General features: G+C 42.6%; 1 protein-coding gene across 3 annotated transcripts in view; it reads left to right on the forward strand.

Annotated features, from left to right (window-relative positions):
- IBA57 (iron-sulfur cluster assembly factor IBA57) overlaps positions 1-19,070 on the forward strand; it is a 70,059-nt gene that overhangs the window by 42,343 nt on the left and 8,646 nt on the right. The gene's annotated exons all lie outside the window — the stretch shown is intronic.

Here is a 19,070-nt window from a genome sequence, read left to right on the forward strand (position 1 = left end):
TGATTGTGGGGATTTAATCTGCTGCTCCTCAGGCTGCACGGAGAAATTTCCCTTTCTCTTCTTTGTTCACACAGCTCCTGGGGTTCAACTTTGGTTTTGGCCCCACCTCTGCGTGTAGTTCTCCCTCAGGCATCTGTTCCCCGCCCAGACAGGAGGCAGTTAAAGCAGCGGCTGATTAGGGCGCTCTTGCATATTCAGGCCGGGAGGAGGGAGGGGTACAGTAGTTATAATTGGAATGTGGGGTGAGCCTGTGGTGGCAGAGGCCGTTGTGGCATTGCAACAGCCTGAGGCGTGCTGTGTGTTCTTCCGGGGAAGTTGACCCTGGCATTGGTGGACTTCACAGGCTCCTGGTGTGTGTGTGTGTATGTGTGTGTGTGGATAGTGACCTGTGCTTGCACACAGGATTCTTGGTGCATGCAGCAGCAGCATTAACGTTTCATGCCTGTCTCTGGGGTCCAAGCAGCATTAGTGTTTCATGCCCATCTCTGGGGTCCACAGCTCACACATGTCTCTGCGGTCCATGGCTCACACCCATCTCTGGAGCTCATTTAGGCAGTGCTCTGCCTTCTGTGGGCAGACGGGGAAGGAACCCCTTCTCCTTTCACAGTCTGAAACAATGGTTTCTTGCCTCTTAGGCAGGTCCAGCCTTTATCCTGGACTCCCTTCTGTCTAGCTGTGGCACACTAGCCCCCTTCAGGCTGTGTTCACACAGCCAACCCCAGTCCTCTCCCTGGGATCTGACCTCCGAAGCCCGAGCCTCAGCTCCCAGCCCCGACTCACCCCGGCAGGTGAGCAGACAAGTCTCTCAGGCTGGTGAGTGCTGGTCGGCACTGATCCTGTGGGAATCTCTCTGCCTTGCCTTCTGCACCCCTGTTGCTGCACTCTCCTCTGAGGGTCTGAAGCTTCCCCCGTGCCCACCCCCCATCTCCGCCAGTGAAGGGGCGTCCTAGTGTGTGGAAACATTTCCTCCCTCATAGCTCCCTCCCAGAGGTGCATGCCCCATCCCTATTCTTTTGTCTCTGTTTTTTTGTTTTTCTTTTGCCCTACCCAGGTACATGGGGATTTTCATGCCTTTTGGGAAGTCTGAGGTTTTCTGACAGCGTTCAGTAGGTGTTCTGTAGGAGTTGTCCCACATGTAGATGTATTTTTTTTTTTTTTAATTTATTTATTTATTTATTTATTTTTGGCTGTGTTGGGTCTTCGTTTCTGTGCGAGGGCTTTCTCTAGTCGCGGCGAGCGGGGGCCACTCTTCATCGCGGTGCGCGGGCCTCTCACTATCGCGGCCTCTCTTGTTGCGGAGCACAGGCTCCAGATGCGCAGGCTCAGTAGTTGTGGCTCACAGGCCCAGTTGCTCTGCGGTATGTGGGATCTTCCCAGACCAGGGCTCGAACCCGTGTCCCCTGCATTGGCAGGCAGATTCTCAACCACTGCGCCACCAGGGAAGCCCGTAGATGTATTTTTGATATATTTGTGGGGAGGAAGGTGATCTCTACATCTTAGTCTTCTTTTTTTTAATAACTTTTTAAATTAATTAATTAATTTATTTATGGCTGTGTTGGGTCTTCGTTTCTGTGCCAGGGCTTTCTCTAGTTGTGGCAAGTGGGGGCCACTCTTCATCGTGGTGCGCGGGCCTTTCATCATCATGGCCTCTCTTGTTGCAGAGCGCAGGCTCAGTAATTGTGGCTCACGGGCCTAGTTGCTCCACAGCATGTGGGATCCTCCCAGACCAGGGCTCGAACCCGTGTCCACTGCATTGGCAGGCAGACCCTCAACCACTGCACCATCAGGGAAGCCCCACATCTTACTCTTCTGCCATCTTGAAGGTCCCTCCCTGTGTTTTCGTTTTCATTTGTCTCCAGGTATTTTTTTAATTTCATCTTTGATTTATTCAGTGATCCATTGGTTGTTTAGTAGCATATTGTTTAGCCTCCACATTTTTTTGTTTGTTTGTTTTGCAGTTTTTTTAATAGCTGATTTTTAGTCTCATAGCACTGTGGCCAGAAAAGATGCTTGATATGACTTCAGTGATCTTAAGTTTACTGAGACTTTTTTTGTGGCCTAGCATGTGATCTATCCTGGAGAATGTTTCTTTTGCACTTGAAGAGAAGGTATATTCTGCTGCCTTTGGATGGAATGTTCTAGATATGTCTATTGAGTTCATCTGGTCTAAAGTGTCACTTAAGGCTAGTGTTTCCTTATTGATTTTCTGTCTGGATAATCTGTCCATTTATGTAAGTTGGGTGTTATAGTCCCTTAATATTTTTGTGTTACTGTCAATTTCTCCCTTTATGTTTGTTAATATTTGCTTTATGTCTAGTTGCTCCTATGTTGGGTGCATATATATTTATAATTATTATATTTTCTTGGATTGATCCCTTGATCATTCTGTAATGTCCTTCTTTGTCTCCTGTTACAGTCTTTGTTTTAAAGTCTATTTTGTCTGATATAAGTATTACTATCTTGGCTTTCTTTTGATTTTGATTTGCATGGAATACCTTTTTCCATTCCCTCACTTTCATTCTGTATGTATCTTTAGCTGTGAAGTGAGTATCTTATAAGCAGCATATATATGAGTCTTATTTTTCTATCCAATCAGCCACCTGTGACTTTTGATTGAAGCATTTAGTCCATTTACATTTAAAGTAATTAGGTATGTACTTATTACCATTTTGTTAATTTTTTGGGAAGGTTGTTTTTGTAGTTCTTTTTGTTCCTTCCTTCTTTTGTTCTCTTCCCTTGGATTTGATAACTATCTTTAGTGTTATATTTGGATTCCTTTCTCTTTTGTGTGTGTATCTATTATTGATTTTTGGTTTGTGGTCACCATGAGGTTTATATACAGCAATCTAAAGACCCTGCATTTTTACTGCCCTCTCCCACAATTACTGTTTTTGACATCATATTTTATACCTCTTTGTTTTGTGTGTCCCATAACTACTTATTGTGGGTATAGATGATTTTATTACTTTTGTCTTTTAACCTTCATACTAGTTTTATACATTTTTTTCCCATGCTGCACGGCTTGTAGGATCTTAGTTCCCTGACCAGGGATTGAACCTGGGCACTTGGCAGTGAGAGCACAGAGTCCTAACCACTGGACCACCAGGGAATTCCAATATACGTGGTTGATTTTGTTACTTTATATTTGCTTTTACCAATGAGTTTTTCCTTTCACAATTCTCATGTTTCTAGTTGTGGCCTTTTCTTTTTTATTTAGAGAAGTCCCTTTAGCATTTTTTGTAAAGCTGGTTTGTTGATGCTGAACTCTTTTAGCTTTTGCTCATCTGTAGAACTTCTGATCTCTGTATCAAATGTGAATGAAAGCCTTGCCTGGTAGAGTATTCTTGGTTGTAGGTTTTCCCCTTTCATCACTTTAAATATATTGGGCTACTCCTTTCTGGCCTGCAGAGTTTCTGCTGAAAAGTCAACTAATAGCCTGGAGTTTCCTTATACAGAACTTGTTGCTTTTTCCGTGCTGCTTTTAATAGTCTCTCTTTATCTTTAACTTTTGCCGTTTTAATTACAGTGTGTCTTGGTGTACTTCTCTTTGGGTTGATACTGTTTGGGACTGTTTGTGCTTCCTGGACCTGGATGTCTGTTTCCTTTTCCAGGTTAGGGAAGTTTTCAGCTATTGTCTTCAAATATGTTCTCTGCTCTTTTCTCTCTCTTCTTCTGTGACCCTTATAAGGCAAATGTTTAGTATGCTTGATGTTGTCTCAGAGGTCTCTCAAACTGTCCTCATTTCTTTTTATTGTTTTTTCTCTTCAGCTTTAGTGATTTCCACCACTCATCTTCCAGCTCTCTTGTCTGTTCCTCTGTATCATTTAATCTACTGTTGATTCCTTCTAGTATATTTTTCATTTCAGTTATTGTTTTCTTCATCTCTGTTTGGTCCTTTATATTTTGTAACTCTTAAAAACTTCTAACTTCTCACTCTTTTCATCCATTCTTCTCCCGAGTTCTTTGATCATTTTTGTGATCATTACCTTGAACTCATTTTTGGGTAGATTGCCTATCTCCACTTCACTTAGTTCTTATTCTGGGATTTTATCTTGGTCCTTCATTTGGAACATGTTCCTTTGTTGCCTCATTTTGCCTAATTTGCTGTTTTTATTTCGATGTATCTGGTAGGTTGGTTATGTTTCCTGACCTTGGATACATGGCCCTTTGTAGGAGACATCGTATTCAACCCAGCAGTGCACTCCCCTCTGGTCACCAGAGCTATATTCTTTAGGAGTGCCCCTTCATGGGTCCTTCTGTTGTGGCAGGCCCTTGTGTGTGGGTGGTCTGGTAAGTGTGGCTGGCCCCCAATCTGGTTGGTTGCCAGGCTCTGCCTGTGAGGAGGCTGCTGGCTGCTGGTTGGCAGAGCCTGGTCTCCAGGCAGCTGGATGAGGAACCCCAGAGGGTTCTGCGGCTAGTGCTGGCTCACTGGTAGGTACAGCTGGGTTCTGGGGTGGGTGGTTTTGGGGTCAGGTTTCCTGGATCTAGTGTTGGCCTGCCAGTGTGTGGGGCTGTTTCTTGACTTGGCTGGCTGCAGTCTCTGGAATGTCCTAAAGCTGGTGCTGACCTGTTGGTGCATGCAGTTGGATCCTGGGTGGCTGGCTTAGGAGTCCAGGGTATCTTAGAGCTGGTCTTTGCCTGCTGGTGGGTGGAGCTGGGGCTTGAGGGTTCCTGAGGTTGGTGCCTGCCCATTGGTGGACAAAGCTGGGTCTTGGGGTCTCTGTTGTCCTGCTAGTGGGCTGGGCTGGGGTCTTGGGGTCTCTGGTCTTGGGGTCTCTGTTGTCCTGCTAGTGGGCTGGGCTGGTTCCTGACACAGCTGGCTATGGGGTCCATGGTGTCCTGAAGCTTAAGTCGGCCTGCTTGTGGGTGGAACCAAATCCTTGGGCAGCTTGCTGATGGATCCAGTGTGTACTAGAGCTGGTATTGGCCTGCTGGTGGGTGAGGGCAGAGCCCACAGGCTCCTGGGGCTAGTTACAGCCTGTTGGTGGGTAGGCTGGGTCCTGCCACGGCAGGCTGTGGGGCTGGTGTCTGTGCACTGGTGTGTGAGACTGGTCCTTGGGCTAGTGCCATCCCTCTGGTGGATGAAGCTGGAGCCCAGGTGTTCTGGGACTAGTGCCAACTCACTGGTGGGTGGAGCTAGGTCCCAGGGTTTCTGGCTGCAGGGCCTTAGGGGTCCTGGAGTTAGTGGGCGGGACTTGGGCCCAAGGGGTCCTGGGGCTGGTGTCTACCCACTCGTCAGTGGAGCTGGGTCCTGTGGTCTCTGACTGGGGGGCCCTTGGAGTCCCGGGGCTATTGCCTTTGCAGTGGTGTGTGGGGTTGGGTAGTGGACCCTGTGGTGGGCAGGGTTGTGTCCCAGGGTAGCTGTGGGTTCAGGGGTCTTAAGATCACCTGCCTGCTAGTGGATGGTGCTATATTCCTGCCCAGCTAGTTGCTTGGCCTGAGGCATCCCAGTATTGGTGCTGACCCCCTGGTGGATGGGGCTGGATCCTGGTGCTAATGAATTAGAGGGAGGACTCCAAGATGGCACTTGCCAGCACCAGTGTCCTTGTGGTAGAAGGAGCTCCCCAAAATGGGTGCCTCCATTATCTGTGTCCCCAGGTGAGCTCCAGTTGCCTTCTGCCTCTCCAGGAGACTTTCCAAGATCAGCAGGTGAGGTGACCCAGGCTCCTTTCAAATTACTGCTTCTGCCTTGGGTCCTGGAGCATTTGAGATTTTTTTTTGTTGTTTGTTGTTTGTTTTTGTTTTTTTGCTGCACCACACGGCTTGCAGGATCTTAGTTTCCAGACCAGGGATTGAACCTGTGCCCTTGGCAGTGAAAGTGTGGAGTCCTAACCCCTGGACCTCCAGGGGATTCTCTGTTTATTTTGTTTTGTTTTGTTTGTTTGTTTGTTTGTTTTTGGCTGTGTTGGATCTTCATTGTTGTATGCAGGCTTTCTCTAGTTGCAGAGAGCGGGGGCTACTCTCCATTGCGGTGCACGGGCTTCTCGTTGCAGTGGCTTCTCTTGTTGCGGAGCATGGGCTCTAGGTGCGTGGGCCTCAGTAGTTGTAGCATGCGGGCTCAGTAGTTGTGGCTTGCAGGCTCTAGAGCGCAGGCTCAGTAGTTGTGGCACATGGGCTTAGTTGCTCTGCGGCATGTGGGATCTTCCCAGACCAGGGCTCGAACCCATGTCCCCTGCATTGGCAGGCGGATTCTAAACCACTTGCCACCAGGGAAGTCCACATGTGAGATTTTATGTTCTTCCTTTAAGAGTGGAGTCTCTATTTCCCACAGCCCTCTGGGTCTCCTGAAAGTAAGCCCAGCTGGTTTTGCTTTTTTTTTTTTGGCTCCATTAGGTCTTCCTTGCTGCGTGTGGACTTTCTCTAGTTGTGGTGAGTGGGGTCTACTCTTTGTTGCAGTGCACAGGCTTCTTATTGTGGTGGCTTCTCTTGTTGCAGAGCACGGGCTCTAGGCACGTGGGCCTCAGTAGTTGCAGCACATGGGCTCAGTAGTTGTGACTTGTGGGCTCTAGAGCACGTGGGCTACAGTAGTTGCGGCACATGGGCTCAATAGTTGCGGCATGCGGGCTCTAGAGTGCAGGCTCAGTAGTTGTGGTGCCCAGGCTTAGTTGCTCTGGGGCATGTGAGATCTTCCTGGACCAGGGATTGAACCCATGTCCCCTGCACTGGCAGGCAGATTCTTAACCACTGTGCCACTAGGAAAGTCCCTATTTTTTTTTAATTTATTTTTTATTTTTTTGGCCACACCACGTGGCTTGCGGGATCTTAGTTCCCAGACTAAGGATTGAAACCGTGCCCCCTGCAGTGGAAGCATGGAGCCCTAACCACTGGACCACCAGGGAATTCCCAATACTTGTAGATTTTTAAAATGTAGGTAAGGGTACAAATACAGGAAGCATCAAACCTTGTAATTCATCCAGGCTCTGTCCAATGGCAGAGATCAAGTGATGCAAATTCAGATCTAGTGCCATCATTGAAATATAATCATTATGGGGAGAATCAAGTCAGATGCAAATGCCGAGTTCTGAGAGAGAGAGAGAGAGGGAGGGAGGGAGGGAGGGAGAGAGCGAAAGAACGCACAAGCATAGTTGAACGAAGCAGACTGCAGGTCACAGCATTCTGGAAAGGGAGTGTGTGTGTGTGTGTGTGTGTGTGTGTGTGTGTTGTGGGAAGGGGCACAAAGCAGGGCTAAGATACTGGAGAATTCAGACAGCCAACAGATCAGCATCAGGCTGCATTTGGCTTCAGGGAACAAATCTGCAGATCTGCAGCTCTTCTGCAAACCGTTATAGTTTCTAGACTTAAGTTAGCTTTAGTTAATTTAAGATTTTGGCTGATCTCTATTTTGCTGGGGTTCTGATAGGAATTGCATTAGACTTACAGAGCATTTTGGGGAGAACTAACCTGTTCTGTGAAGCAGGGTGATAGTCTTGGCCCCAAAAGTTCTGTGTGGCCATGGTGGGCCTGTCCACCCACCCCACGGTGGATCTTCTGTTCTCAGAGCTCCTGTCCTTAAAGTGCTAATAAAGTGCTTTAAAGGTCTCATCAGGGAATCTTTGCCAATAATGCCCTCTGGTCACAGTTTTACTGACTTTCAGTAAGAAGATGACACCACATGGGCCAGCCTGGCAGTAGCTGTGGCCAGGTGTGGTCCACAGTTCCTGGGATGTCCCTGCACCCTGATCACATGTCCCTGGCGAGGTCTTGCCCCCATGCCCCTGCTTGCCAAGTTGGTGTGGAACACATAGCTCCACCAAGCCCACCCTCATGGGCCCTGAGGGTGCTTGCTCGGGCAGTGGGTGGAGCTTTGGTCTGTTCTTGGTGCTTAGGCTGTCAGCTGCCCCTCTGTGGGTCCCCCTGCCCTTGGGGCCTTTGGGGAGCAGCCCAAGTATGTGTACACCAGTTGTCATAGAACAGACTACCTGGGAGGAGGGTAGGGGCTCTGCTAGGAATGCACTTCCTGGGAGGGGGAGGCCCCATAGGCACCACCAGACTGGAGGTCACCAAAAAGTAACTGGTGGACATGGCCAAGGGGTCCAAGCAGCTTGGACCCCACTATTCCCTATCCCCCTCCATATCAGAAGTCATGTTTCTTCATCAGCTGCTTCTGGTGTTTACTTTGCCCTGATGCAACCTGGGTGTGGGGTAAGGGACCAGGAGAGAGTGAACTGCATTAATCCATGGGGATGAGAGTGGGGCCAGTGCAGGTGGGTACTTGGGAACGGGGGCTTGCCTGGGGAGCAGGGGGTGGGCCCTGGGGTGGCAGGGGTGGGATTTTGGAGGCAGGAGAGGACACTTAGGATAGGAGGGGATGGGGGGGGTGGGCGTTGGGGGGGATGGGGGCAGGAGAGGAGGGGCAGGGGCAGGGGCAGGGTTCAGTGGTGTTTTCCAGTCCCTGGAACAGTCGGAGAGTGAACCCAGTTGTGAGTCAGCTCTCAAGTAGGTAGGATCCCTTCAGGAGACATCCTCGGCTGACCTGGCTGAGTGGGCGAAGGTGGGGATGGGGACGTGGTGGTAGGGGGACGACAGTGGGAGAGGGAGCCTGGAAAAGCAGGAAGAAGTTGTTCTAGGAATCAATGAAAAATGGCAATTCAGTTTTTAAAAAAAAAACTTTTACGTAAAAATTGTGGTAAAAAAATATATAACGTAACAATTAACATTTAAACCATTTTTAAGTGTAGATTCCAGTGTCAACCACATTTACATTGTTGTGTAAACTTCACCACCATCCATCTGCAGAACTTTTTCATCTTCCCAAACTGAAACCTGTCCATGTTAAACAATAACTCTCTATTCCCCCCAGCCTGTAGTACCTACCCTTCTACTTTCTGTCTCTATGAATTTGACTCCTCTAAGTCACTCATGTAAGTGGAATCATTCAGTATTTGTCCTTTTGTAACTGGCTTATTTGACTTAGCATAATGTCTTCATGGTTCATCCATGCTGTAGCACGTGTCAGAATTTCCTTCCTTTTTAAGGTTCAGTAACATTCCATTGTATGGATGGACCACAATTTGTTTATCCATTCATCCGTGGATGGACATGTGGGTTGCTTCCAACTTTTGGCTACTGTGAATAATGCTACTATGAACACAGGTGTGTAAATATGGGAATTCAGGTTTCAACACAATCCTAGACAGCATTCCATGTGGCCTTCATCACCTCCATAGGAGAGGTGGAAATGATCAGCCTAGAATGGGCCTGACCCCCCAGGTGGGGACACATAGCCAGGTTCTGGGTCTATGATCTTACCACTGTGGGGAGTTTAGGGAGAGTGTTTAGAAACTGTAATTAGAGAAAGACAATATATGTTTATTTTTTATTTTATTTTTTTTATTTTGGCTGCATTGGGTTGTAGTTGTGATATGCAGGGTCTTGGTATCTTTTGTTGTGGCACGTGGGCTCTTTGTTGCATTGTGCAGGCTTCTCTCTAGTTGTGGCGTGCAGGTTTCTTTTCTCTCTCTAGTTGTGGTTTGTGTGCTCCAGAGCGCGTGGGCTCTGTAGTTGCGGCATGTGGGCTCTCTAGTTGAGGTGCGCGAGCTCAGTAGTTGTGGAGCATGGGCTTAGTTGCCCCACAGCATGTGGGCTCTTAGTTCCCTGACCAGGGATCGAACCCACGTTCCCCTGCATTGGAAGGCAGATTGTTTACCACTGGACCACCAGGGAGGTCCCGACAATATATGTTTTTGTTCCTGCAGCCCATCACAAGTGCTGTGCTGGAGTGCATGCAGGAAATTTTGGGTCCATAGGGTAGGTTCATCCTACCACAAGGGAGTTCTGGGTTGGGGGCTGACGGATCAGAATCAGTGTTTCTTCAGTTTGATTTAATACTCCAATTGGAAATGGTATTGTGCATCCTCTGCTAGTCAACCACCATTGTTTCTTTTCTGTACAGTGTCTCAATCCTTTGTTCATTGTCTCTGGGGGCCTTTATCTTCTCCTAGTTTTTATAAGAGTTATGTGTGAATTTTGAATACTAGTTCATCATCAGTTGTATGCCTTGCAGATATTTTCTCTCAGTTTGGGACTCGTCTCTAACCATTTTTTCTTTTTCTTTTTTTCCCTCCAATTTGTAACATGAACACATGAAAATGTAAAACACATTGGTGAAAGTAAGTATATAGTCATATTTAAGATACACTAATGCTGTAATGTGTTGTATTAACAACTTAACTCTAGAATAAAGGTTAAGGACAGAAATGTTAAAAATAGATGTAGCTATAACAATTTGTTAATGGATACACAATATTAAAAAAAGTAAATTGTGACACCAAGAAAAAAAATGTGGTGTGGGGAGTAAAGGGTAGAGCTTTTGTATGTGGATGAAATTGTGTTGTTATCAGCTTAAAATAGACCGTTATATCTAAAAGATGTTTTATATAAGCTTCGTTGTAACCACAAAGCAAAACCTACAGTTGATTCACAAAAGATAAATAAAAAGGAATCTAAGCATACTACTATAGAAAATCAATTCACAAAAGAAGGTAGTAAGATGGGAAGAAAGGAACAAGGAAACTACAAACAGCCAGAAAACAATTAAGATGGCATCAGTAAGTCCTTACCTATCAATACAAACTTTAAATGTAAATAGATTAAATTCTCTAATCAAAAGGCATAGAGTGGCTGAATGAATATAAAAGAGACCCAACTATATGCTGCCTATAAGACACTCACTTTAGATGTAAGGACACACACACACACACACAGACTGAAAGTGAAGGGGTCAGGAAAGATACTCCATGGAAACCAAATGAGAGCAGGTAGCTATACTTATATCAGATAAAACAGACTTTAAACCAAAATGGTAATGAGACAAAGATGGTCATTTTATAATGATAATGTGGTCAATTCATCAAGAATATATACAATCATAAATATATACACACCCAACATCAGAGCACCTAAATATATTAAGCAAATCCTAACAGATCTGAAGGGAGAAAAGGACAACATTACAATAATTGTATAATAATAACAACAACAACAACAACAACAACAATAATAATAATAACAACACTTTCAACAATGGATAGATCATTCAGACAGAAAATTAACAAGGAAACATTGGATTTGAACCTTAGGACAAATGAACCTAATAGACATATACAGAACATTCTCACTTTTTAAATGTCTTTTTAGGATAGAAGCTTTAAATTTTAACACAGTTAACTTTTCTCAATTTTTTTTTAGGGTGCATGCTTTTCGTACCTTGCTTTAAAAATTCTCACCACTCTGAGGTAATGAAGTTGCTGTCCTATACCAGATTCTAAAACTTCTGCTGTTGTACTTTTCACACTTAGGTTTTAATCTACCTGGCATTGATGTTGACGTGTGGTGTGAGGTGGAGGTTAACTTTAATATTTACCTGTTTATGTAACCAGTGGTCCCAACCCTGCTCACCAAACAATCCATCTTTTCCCACTGACCCACAGTGTGCTTGGTAACCCCCACAGGTCTACCCATGTGGGTCTGTCTCTGGGTTTTTCATTCTGCTCCACATGTTCTAGTGTTCTATCTGTCCATCCCTGTGCTAGTATCATGTTGTCTTAATTACTGCATCTTGAGGTTAATTCTTAGAACTTATATGTCTCTATAGCAAGCCAAGACCTTGAGATAGCATCTTGGCTATTTTTTTTAAAATTAAGGTATAATTGACATACAACATTATATTAGTTTCGGGTGTACAATATAATGATTCAATATTTTTATATATTGTGAAATGATTACTACAACAATCTAGTTAACATCCATCACCATATATAGTTATAGATTTTTTCTTGTAATGAGAACTTTCAAGATCTACTTCCTTAGCAACTTTTTTTAAGCAGATAATTCTATTTATTTATTAAAATTTTTAAAAATTAATTAATTAATTAATTAATGTTTGGCTGCATTGGGTCTTCTTTGCTGTGTGCGGGCTTTCTCTAGTTGCAGCGAGCGGGGGCTACTCTTCGTTGCAGTGCGTGGGCTTCTCATTGTGGTGGCTTCTCTTGTTGCGGAGCACGGGCTCCAGGCATGTGGGCTCAGTAGTTGTGGCTTGTGAGCTCTAGAGCACAGGCTCAGTAGTTGTGGCTCATGGGCTTAGTTGTTCTGTGGCATGTGGGATCTTCCCGGACCAGGGCTCGAACCCGTGTCCCCTGCATTGGCAGGCAGATTCTTAACCACTGTGCCACCAGGGAAGTCCCTCCTTAGCAACTTTTAAATATGCAATACAGTATTATTAACTATAGTCACATGGTGTACATTATAGCCCCATGACTTATTTATTTTATAACTGGATGTTTGTACCCTTTGACTCCCTTCACCTATTTCACCCCCCCACCCCACCTCTGGCAACTCCCAATCTGTTCTCTGTATCTGTGAGCTTGTTGTTTTTTTTAAAAAATTAGATTCCACATATAAGTGAGATCATGCAGTATTTGTCTATCTCTGCCTGACTTATCTCACTTAGCATAATGCTCTCAGGGTCTATCCATGTTGTTGCAAACAGTAAAATTTCTTTCTTTTTTATGGCTGAATAATATTCCATTGTATATAAATACCACATTTTCTTTATCCATTCATCAGTTGATGGACACTTAGGTTGTTTGCATACCTTGGCTATTGTGAATAATGCTGCAGTGAACATGAGGGTGCATTATATATATTTGAGTTAGAGTTTTCATTTTCTTTAGATAAATACCCAGAAGTGGAATTGCTGGATCGTATATATGGTAGTTTTATTTTAATTTTTTTGAGGAATCTCTACGCTGTTTTCCACAGCAACTGCACAGATTTACATTCTCACCAACAACGCACAAGGATTCTGTTTTCACCACATCTTTGCCAATACTTGTTATTTCTTGTCTTTTTGATAATTGCCATTCTAACAGGTGAGAGGTGATATCTCACTGTAGTTTTGATTTGTATTTCCCTATTGATTAGTGATGTTGAGCATCTTTTCATGTGTTTTTTTGGTCATCTGTCTGTCTTCTTTGGAAAAATATCTATTTAGATCCTCTGCCCACTTTTAAATTGGATTGTTTGTTTTTGCCATTGAGTTGTATGAGTTCTTTATATATTTTGGATATTAACCCCTTATCAGATATATGATTTGAAAATATTTTCTCCCAATCAGTAGATTGCCCTTTTCATTTTGTTGATGGTTTCCTTTGCTGTGCAGAAGCTTTTTAGTTCAATGTCGTCCCACTTGTCTATTCTTGCTTTTGTTGCCTTTGCTTTTGGTGTCAAATCCAAAAAATCATTGCTAAATCCAGTGTCAAGGAGCTTACTGCCTATGTCTTATTCTAAGAGTTTCAGGTCTTATATTTATGTCTTTAATCCATTTTGAGTTAATTTCTGTGTATGGTGTAAGACAGTGGTACAATTTTATTCTTTTGCATGTGGCTGTCCGGTTTTCCCAACACCATTTACTAAAGAGACTGTCCTTTCCCCGTATATATTCTCAGCTCCTTTGTCATAAATTAATTATTCCTAGGCTCTCTTCACAGTTCCATTGATCTATGTGTCTGTTTTTATGCCTTTATCCTACTGTTTTTTTTTTAAAGGTTTTTTTTTCCCTTTCACCTGAATTCCTCTCCCCCTATTGATTTTTTTATTTTATTTTATTTTATTTTTAAATTTTTTTTTATGGCTGTGTTGGGTCTTCGTTTCTGTGCGAGGGCTTTCTCTAGTTGCGGCAAGCGGGGGCCACTCTTCATCGTGGTGCACGGGCCTCTCACCATCGCAGCCCCTCTTGTTGCGGAGCACAGGCTCCAGATGCGCAGGCTCAGTAATTGTGGCCCACGGGCCCAGTTGCTCCGCGGCATGTGGGATCCTCCCAGAGCAGGGCTCGAACCGTGTCCCCTGCATCGGCAGGCAGACCCTCAACCACTGCGCCACCAGGGAAGCCCTATCCTACTGTTTGGATTACTATAGCTTTTACTATAGTTTGAAATCAGGGAGTGTGATGCCTCCAGCTTTGATCTTCTTTCTCAAAGATTGCTTTGGCTATTTGGTGTCTTTTGGGTTCCATACGAATTTTAGGATTGTTTGTTCTGTTTCTGTGAAAAACTCCATTGGATTTAAAAAAAAATAGGGATTGCATTGAATCTATAGATTGCTTTGGGTATGGGTATTTTAATAATATTATTTTTTCCAACCCGTGAGCATGGACTATCTTTCCATTTATTTGTTGTCTTCTTCAATTTTGTTTTCATCAGTGAGTTATTGTTTTCAGTGTACAGGTCTTTCACTTTGTTTTTTAAATTTATTTCCAGGTATTTTTTTCTTTTTGGTTCAATTGTACATGGAACTGTGTTCTTAATTTCTCTTTCAGATAGTTTGTTATTAGTATATAGAAATGCAACAAATTTCTGTATGTTGATTTTGCATCCTGCAACTTTACTAGCATCTTGGCTATTCTTGGTGCTTTGATTATTTATGTGAATTTTAGAGTCAGATTGTTTACAATCTGTTCACACACACTTGTGCACACACACACACAATAGCATTTTGCTCAACATTGCATTAAATTTGTAGGTCAAGTTGGGGAAACTGCCATCTTAGTGTTATTGAATTTTCAAATCCATGAACATCATGTATCTCTCCATTTGTTTAGGCCTACTTTGATGTCTTTCACAACAGTTGTATAATTTTCCTAAAGTTCTTATATATCTTTCGTTAAATTTATTCATGTGTTGTTAAAAATAATTTTGATACTGTTGCAAATGGTATCCTTGTGAAACTGCATTTATGTAAATTTTTGTTCACAGATGTATAGAAATAAATTTGCAAATGAGTCTTTTCTGTAAGTGATTTGGGGCTTTTTCTGTAGACAATCATATAATCTGAGGTGAACGAGAATTTTGTTTCTTTCTTGCAATCCCTACACCTCTACCTTTTTCCATGTCTTTCTATGATGGATTGAGTTGGGTAGAGATGTGGTACCACACCCCATTTTTGATCTTAAGAGAGATGCCATTGTGATTTTATCACTTGGTCTGATTGTTGCTGAGATTTTTTGGTAGATATCCCTTTTCAGGTTAAGATAGTTCTTATAACTGGAAGTCCTAGTTTGCTAAGTTTTTAAAAAAATCATGACTGGTTGTTAAAGTTTATTGATTTTTGGGGGGATATGAATTGAAATGATGATTGTGTTTTCTAGCAATTTATCCATAACATCTAAGTTTTCAAATTGTTGTAATAACATTGTTCATAATATTATACTGCTTTAAAAAATAATCTATAATAAAGTATAGTTGATATGTAATAAACTGCATCCATTTAAAATACACAATCCAATGAGTTTTGGAAAATATCCTATTTTTTAAAAAAATCATGCTGTTCATTAAAAAAAATCTTATAACTGAACATTTGCACACTTTAACCAATATCTCCCCTTTTCCTCCATCCCCACAACACCTACCAACCATCATTCTATTCTCTGTTACTATGAGCTCAACTTAAAAAGAATTTTTTTTAAGATTCCACATATAAGTGATACCATACAGTATTTGTCTTTCTCTTTCTGACTTATTTCACGTATCATGATGCCCTCCAGCTTCATTCATTTTGTCACAAATGGCGGGATTTCCTTCTTTCTTTTTGGCTGAATAGTATTTCATTGTATATGCATACCAAATTTATTTATCCATTCATCAGTCGGTAGACTCTTGGGTAATTTCCATGTCCTGGCTATTGTGAATAATGCTGCAATGAACATGGAGGTGCAGATATCTCTTTGAGATGTCGATTTTGTTTCCTTTGGATAAATACCCAGTAGCGGAAGTGCTGGATCATATGGTAGTTCTATTTTTAATTTTTGAGAGTCCACCCTACTGTTTTCTACAGTGCTGCACCAATTTACATTCTGAACAACAGTGCACAGGGGTTCCCTTTTCTCCACATCCTCACCAACATTTGTTATCTCTTGTAGTTGGATGGTAGCCATTCTAACAGGTGTGAGGTGATATCTCGTGGTTTTGATTCATATTTTTGTGATGACTAGTGATGCTGAGCATCTTTTCATGTGTCTGTTGGCCATCTGTATGTCTTCTTTGGAAACATGTCTTCAAGTCCTTTGCCAGTTTTTAATCAGATTGTTTGTGGTTTTTTGCTATTGAGTTGTGAATTCATTATATATTTTGGATATTAACCCTTTATCAGATATATGGTTTATAAATATTTTCTCCCATTCTGTAGGTTGTCTTTTCAATTTATTGATTGTTTCCTTTGCTATACAGCAGTTTCTAGTTTGATATAGTCCCACTTGTTTGTTTTTGCTTTTGTTGTTTGTGCTTTAGGTATCACTCAAAAAATCATTGCTAAGACCAAGGAGAAATTTTCCTATGCTTTCTTCTAGGATTTTTATGGTTTCAGGTCTTATATTTATGCCTTTAATCCATTTTGAGGTAATTATTGTGTATGATGTAAGATAGTGGTTCATTTTCATTCTTTTGCATGTGGATGTCCAGTTTTCCCAACCACATTTATTGAAGAAACTGTCCTTTCTCTATTGTGTGTTCTTGATGCTCTTGTCAAAGATTAGTTGACTGCAGATGTGAGAGTTTACTTCTGGGCTCTTGATTCTGTTCCACTGGTCTTTTTTAAAAATGCCAGTACCATTGCTGTTTCAATTACTATAGCTTTGTAATATAGTTTGAATCTTCTTATCTTTTCAATCTGTGCAGTGTTTTTTATTCTGCCATCGTTTCATTCCTAATGTGGGCTATTTGTGCCATCTCCTTTTCTTGGTCAGTCTTGACAAAGGTTTGTCAAGGAAGCAACATGTAGTTTTATTTATCCTCTCTGGTTTCTCTTTACTCTTTATTCATTAATTTCTGTTCTTATCATTATTCTTTCATTCCTTATATGTTCTCTGTGTTGGTTTGATGATTCTTTTCCTAGCTTCTGAAATTAGATGATTAACTTTTAGATTTTGGCCTTTCTTTTCTTCTACTCTAAGCTGTTAAGGCTGTTTCTTTCTCAACAGTATCCCATTGGTTTGACAGGCCATGTTTTTGATACATTTTGGTTCTAAATATTTAAAATTTTCCATTGCAATTTTTTTAGCCCTTGAGTTATTTAGAGGTGATATCTAAATGAATGGAGCTTGTCTTTGTTTTGTTGTTGCTGAATTTTAACATTCTGGTCAGAGGACATCAACTATGTTATGCCTTTCCTTTGAAGTTTATGACTGCCTGCTGAATTGAACCTTTTCAAATGACCTCTGAACTTTAGTTACTATTTTCCCACAAAGCCAATTTTGTTTGCTGGTAATATAGCTACATCAGTTTTCTTTTGGGTAATATTTGCCTTTTCTGTATTTTTCTGTTCTTTTTCTTTGAACTTTTTAATATCCTTATGTTTTAGGTGTGTTTCTAATGAAAAGCATTATTTCGATTTTTCTTGTTGTTATTCATCCCCCAAATCTTTTCTGTTTGGCCAGAATACGTATATGCATGTGTGTATGTATACACACACATATGTATGTTAACTCTGGGTCTATTTCTACACTCGTACCCACAGCCATTAGTTTATGAACTGTGAGTCTTGAACTCTGTTGCTCAAAACCATTGTGTTCTTTCTTTTTTAGTGCTGTTGCTTTAGACTTATGTCCTGCACCAATCAGGGATTCCCTGGGAGCTTTTCAGCCTCAGAATTATTTTAACTCCTAAAAACTTTCCCACAGACCTCAAAGAGCTTTAGTTCCTGTGTGATAAATCTATTGATATCAAAACTGAGAAAATTTTAAATGTTTTTTATTCATTTAAAATAATAACAAGCCCATTATATGTTAATATAAATAACATATTTTTAATGGAAAACCCTTGTATTTTCTAAAACCAACAAAAAACAAAATGTAGAGACAAGAGTGGCATTTATTAGTGTGCAAATCTCTCTAATACCCAGCTTCATACAGGACAGCTGAATTCTCTGCTCTGGGGTCCTGCAGCCTTGGGACAATGTCACACTGGTGAGAGAGTGAGAGTGAAAGAGGCAACATGGAAACTGTCCGTACTGCTAGGTATCTTGAAAGGGTTTCAGGGACCCACAAGTTGGTGGGACCACACTTTGAGAACCACAGCACTATAATATTTCTACTCTGATCAGCTTTTTATATTTGAGCTCTGATTAAGACTTCATTGAAAGAAACAACTCTGAAGGCAGGTTGAAAAGTGCAGGGTGAAGGGGAATGCCTGAACCCTAGGCCTGGCACTCACTACTGCAATGAGGCTACTTCTGCCATCAGCCCAGATGGACCAGCCTTGTGGCCTTCACCTTGGCCCTCCTGGTGACCCTCACCATAGCCATCAGTTGGCTTTCACCTTGATCTTCATCATAGCCCTTGCCTTGGCCATCACTGTGGCCCTCACCTTAGCCCTCACCTTGGCCCTCATTGTGGCCCTCACTATGGCCCTTACCTTGACCCTTACCATGACCCTCACTGTGGCCCTCACCTTGGCCTGGCCATGGCCCTCACCTTGGCCTGGCCATGGCTCTTACCCTAACCCTCACCCCAACCCTCCTCAGGCTCGGCCTCCTGCACAGCACACTTGGGGGGCTGCTGCTTTTCCTGTTGTTACAAGTTTTCTTTGTTCTCATGAGCCAGGCTGCATGCTGTCCACACTGCTCAGAGTTGGGACACAAAACACCAATTTAGGCAGCTCTGGGTCTTCTCCTGGCTTTGGCCCTCCTAACATCTCTTCCTGACTGAGTTCTCCAGGATTCTGCTGTTCAGGCCCCCTCTCCTTGTCACGCTTGGCTCCCTCTGCCCAGGGCTGCATCTCCTGGAAGATCTCCCTTGTGGAGTTCCATGAGCAAAGCCCATTGGCTTTGTTTTCCTCTTTTAAAACTTACCTTATTGTTATTTTTTAACTGCAAATGGGATGTGTGCCTGTTGAATACAATTTAATGGCACAGAAGCACATAGAGTGAAAAACCTGTGTCCTCCCTTCCACCCTCCTGAAAGTCACCATAATCAGCCATCTGTGCTCAGTTTCAGAGAATTCTGTGCACTTACAGACATAGATTTATTTGTATGTTTGTGCCCACACACAGTGTTTTGTGTTGTACTTTTCCAAGCTTAAATG

The sequence above is a fragment of the Balaenoptera ricei genome, chromosome 3 (genome assembly GCF_028023285.1).
Source record: "Balaenoptera ricei isolate mBalRic1 chromosome 3, mBalRic1.hap2, whole genome shotgun sequence".
Classification (NCBI taxonomy): Eukaryota; Metazoa; Chordata; class Mammalia; order Artiodactyla; family Balaenopteridae; genus Balaenoptera; species Balaenoptera ricei.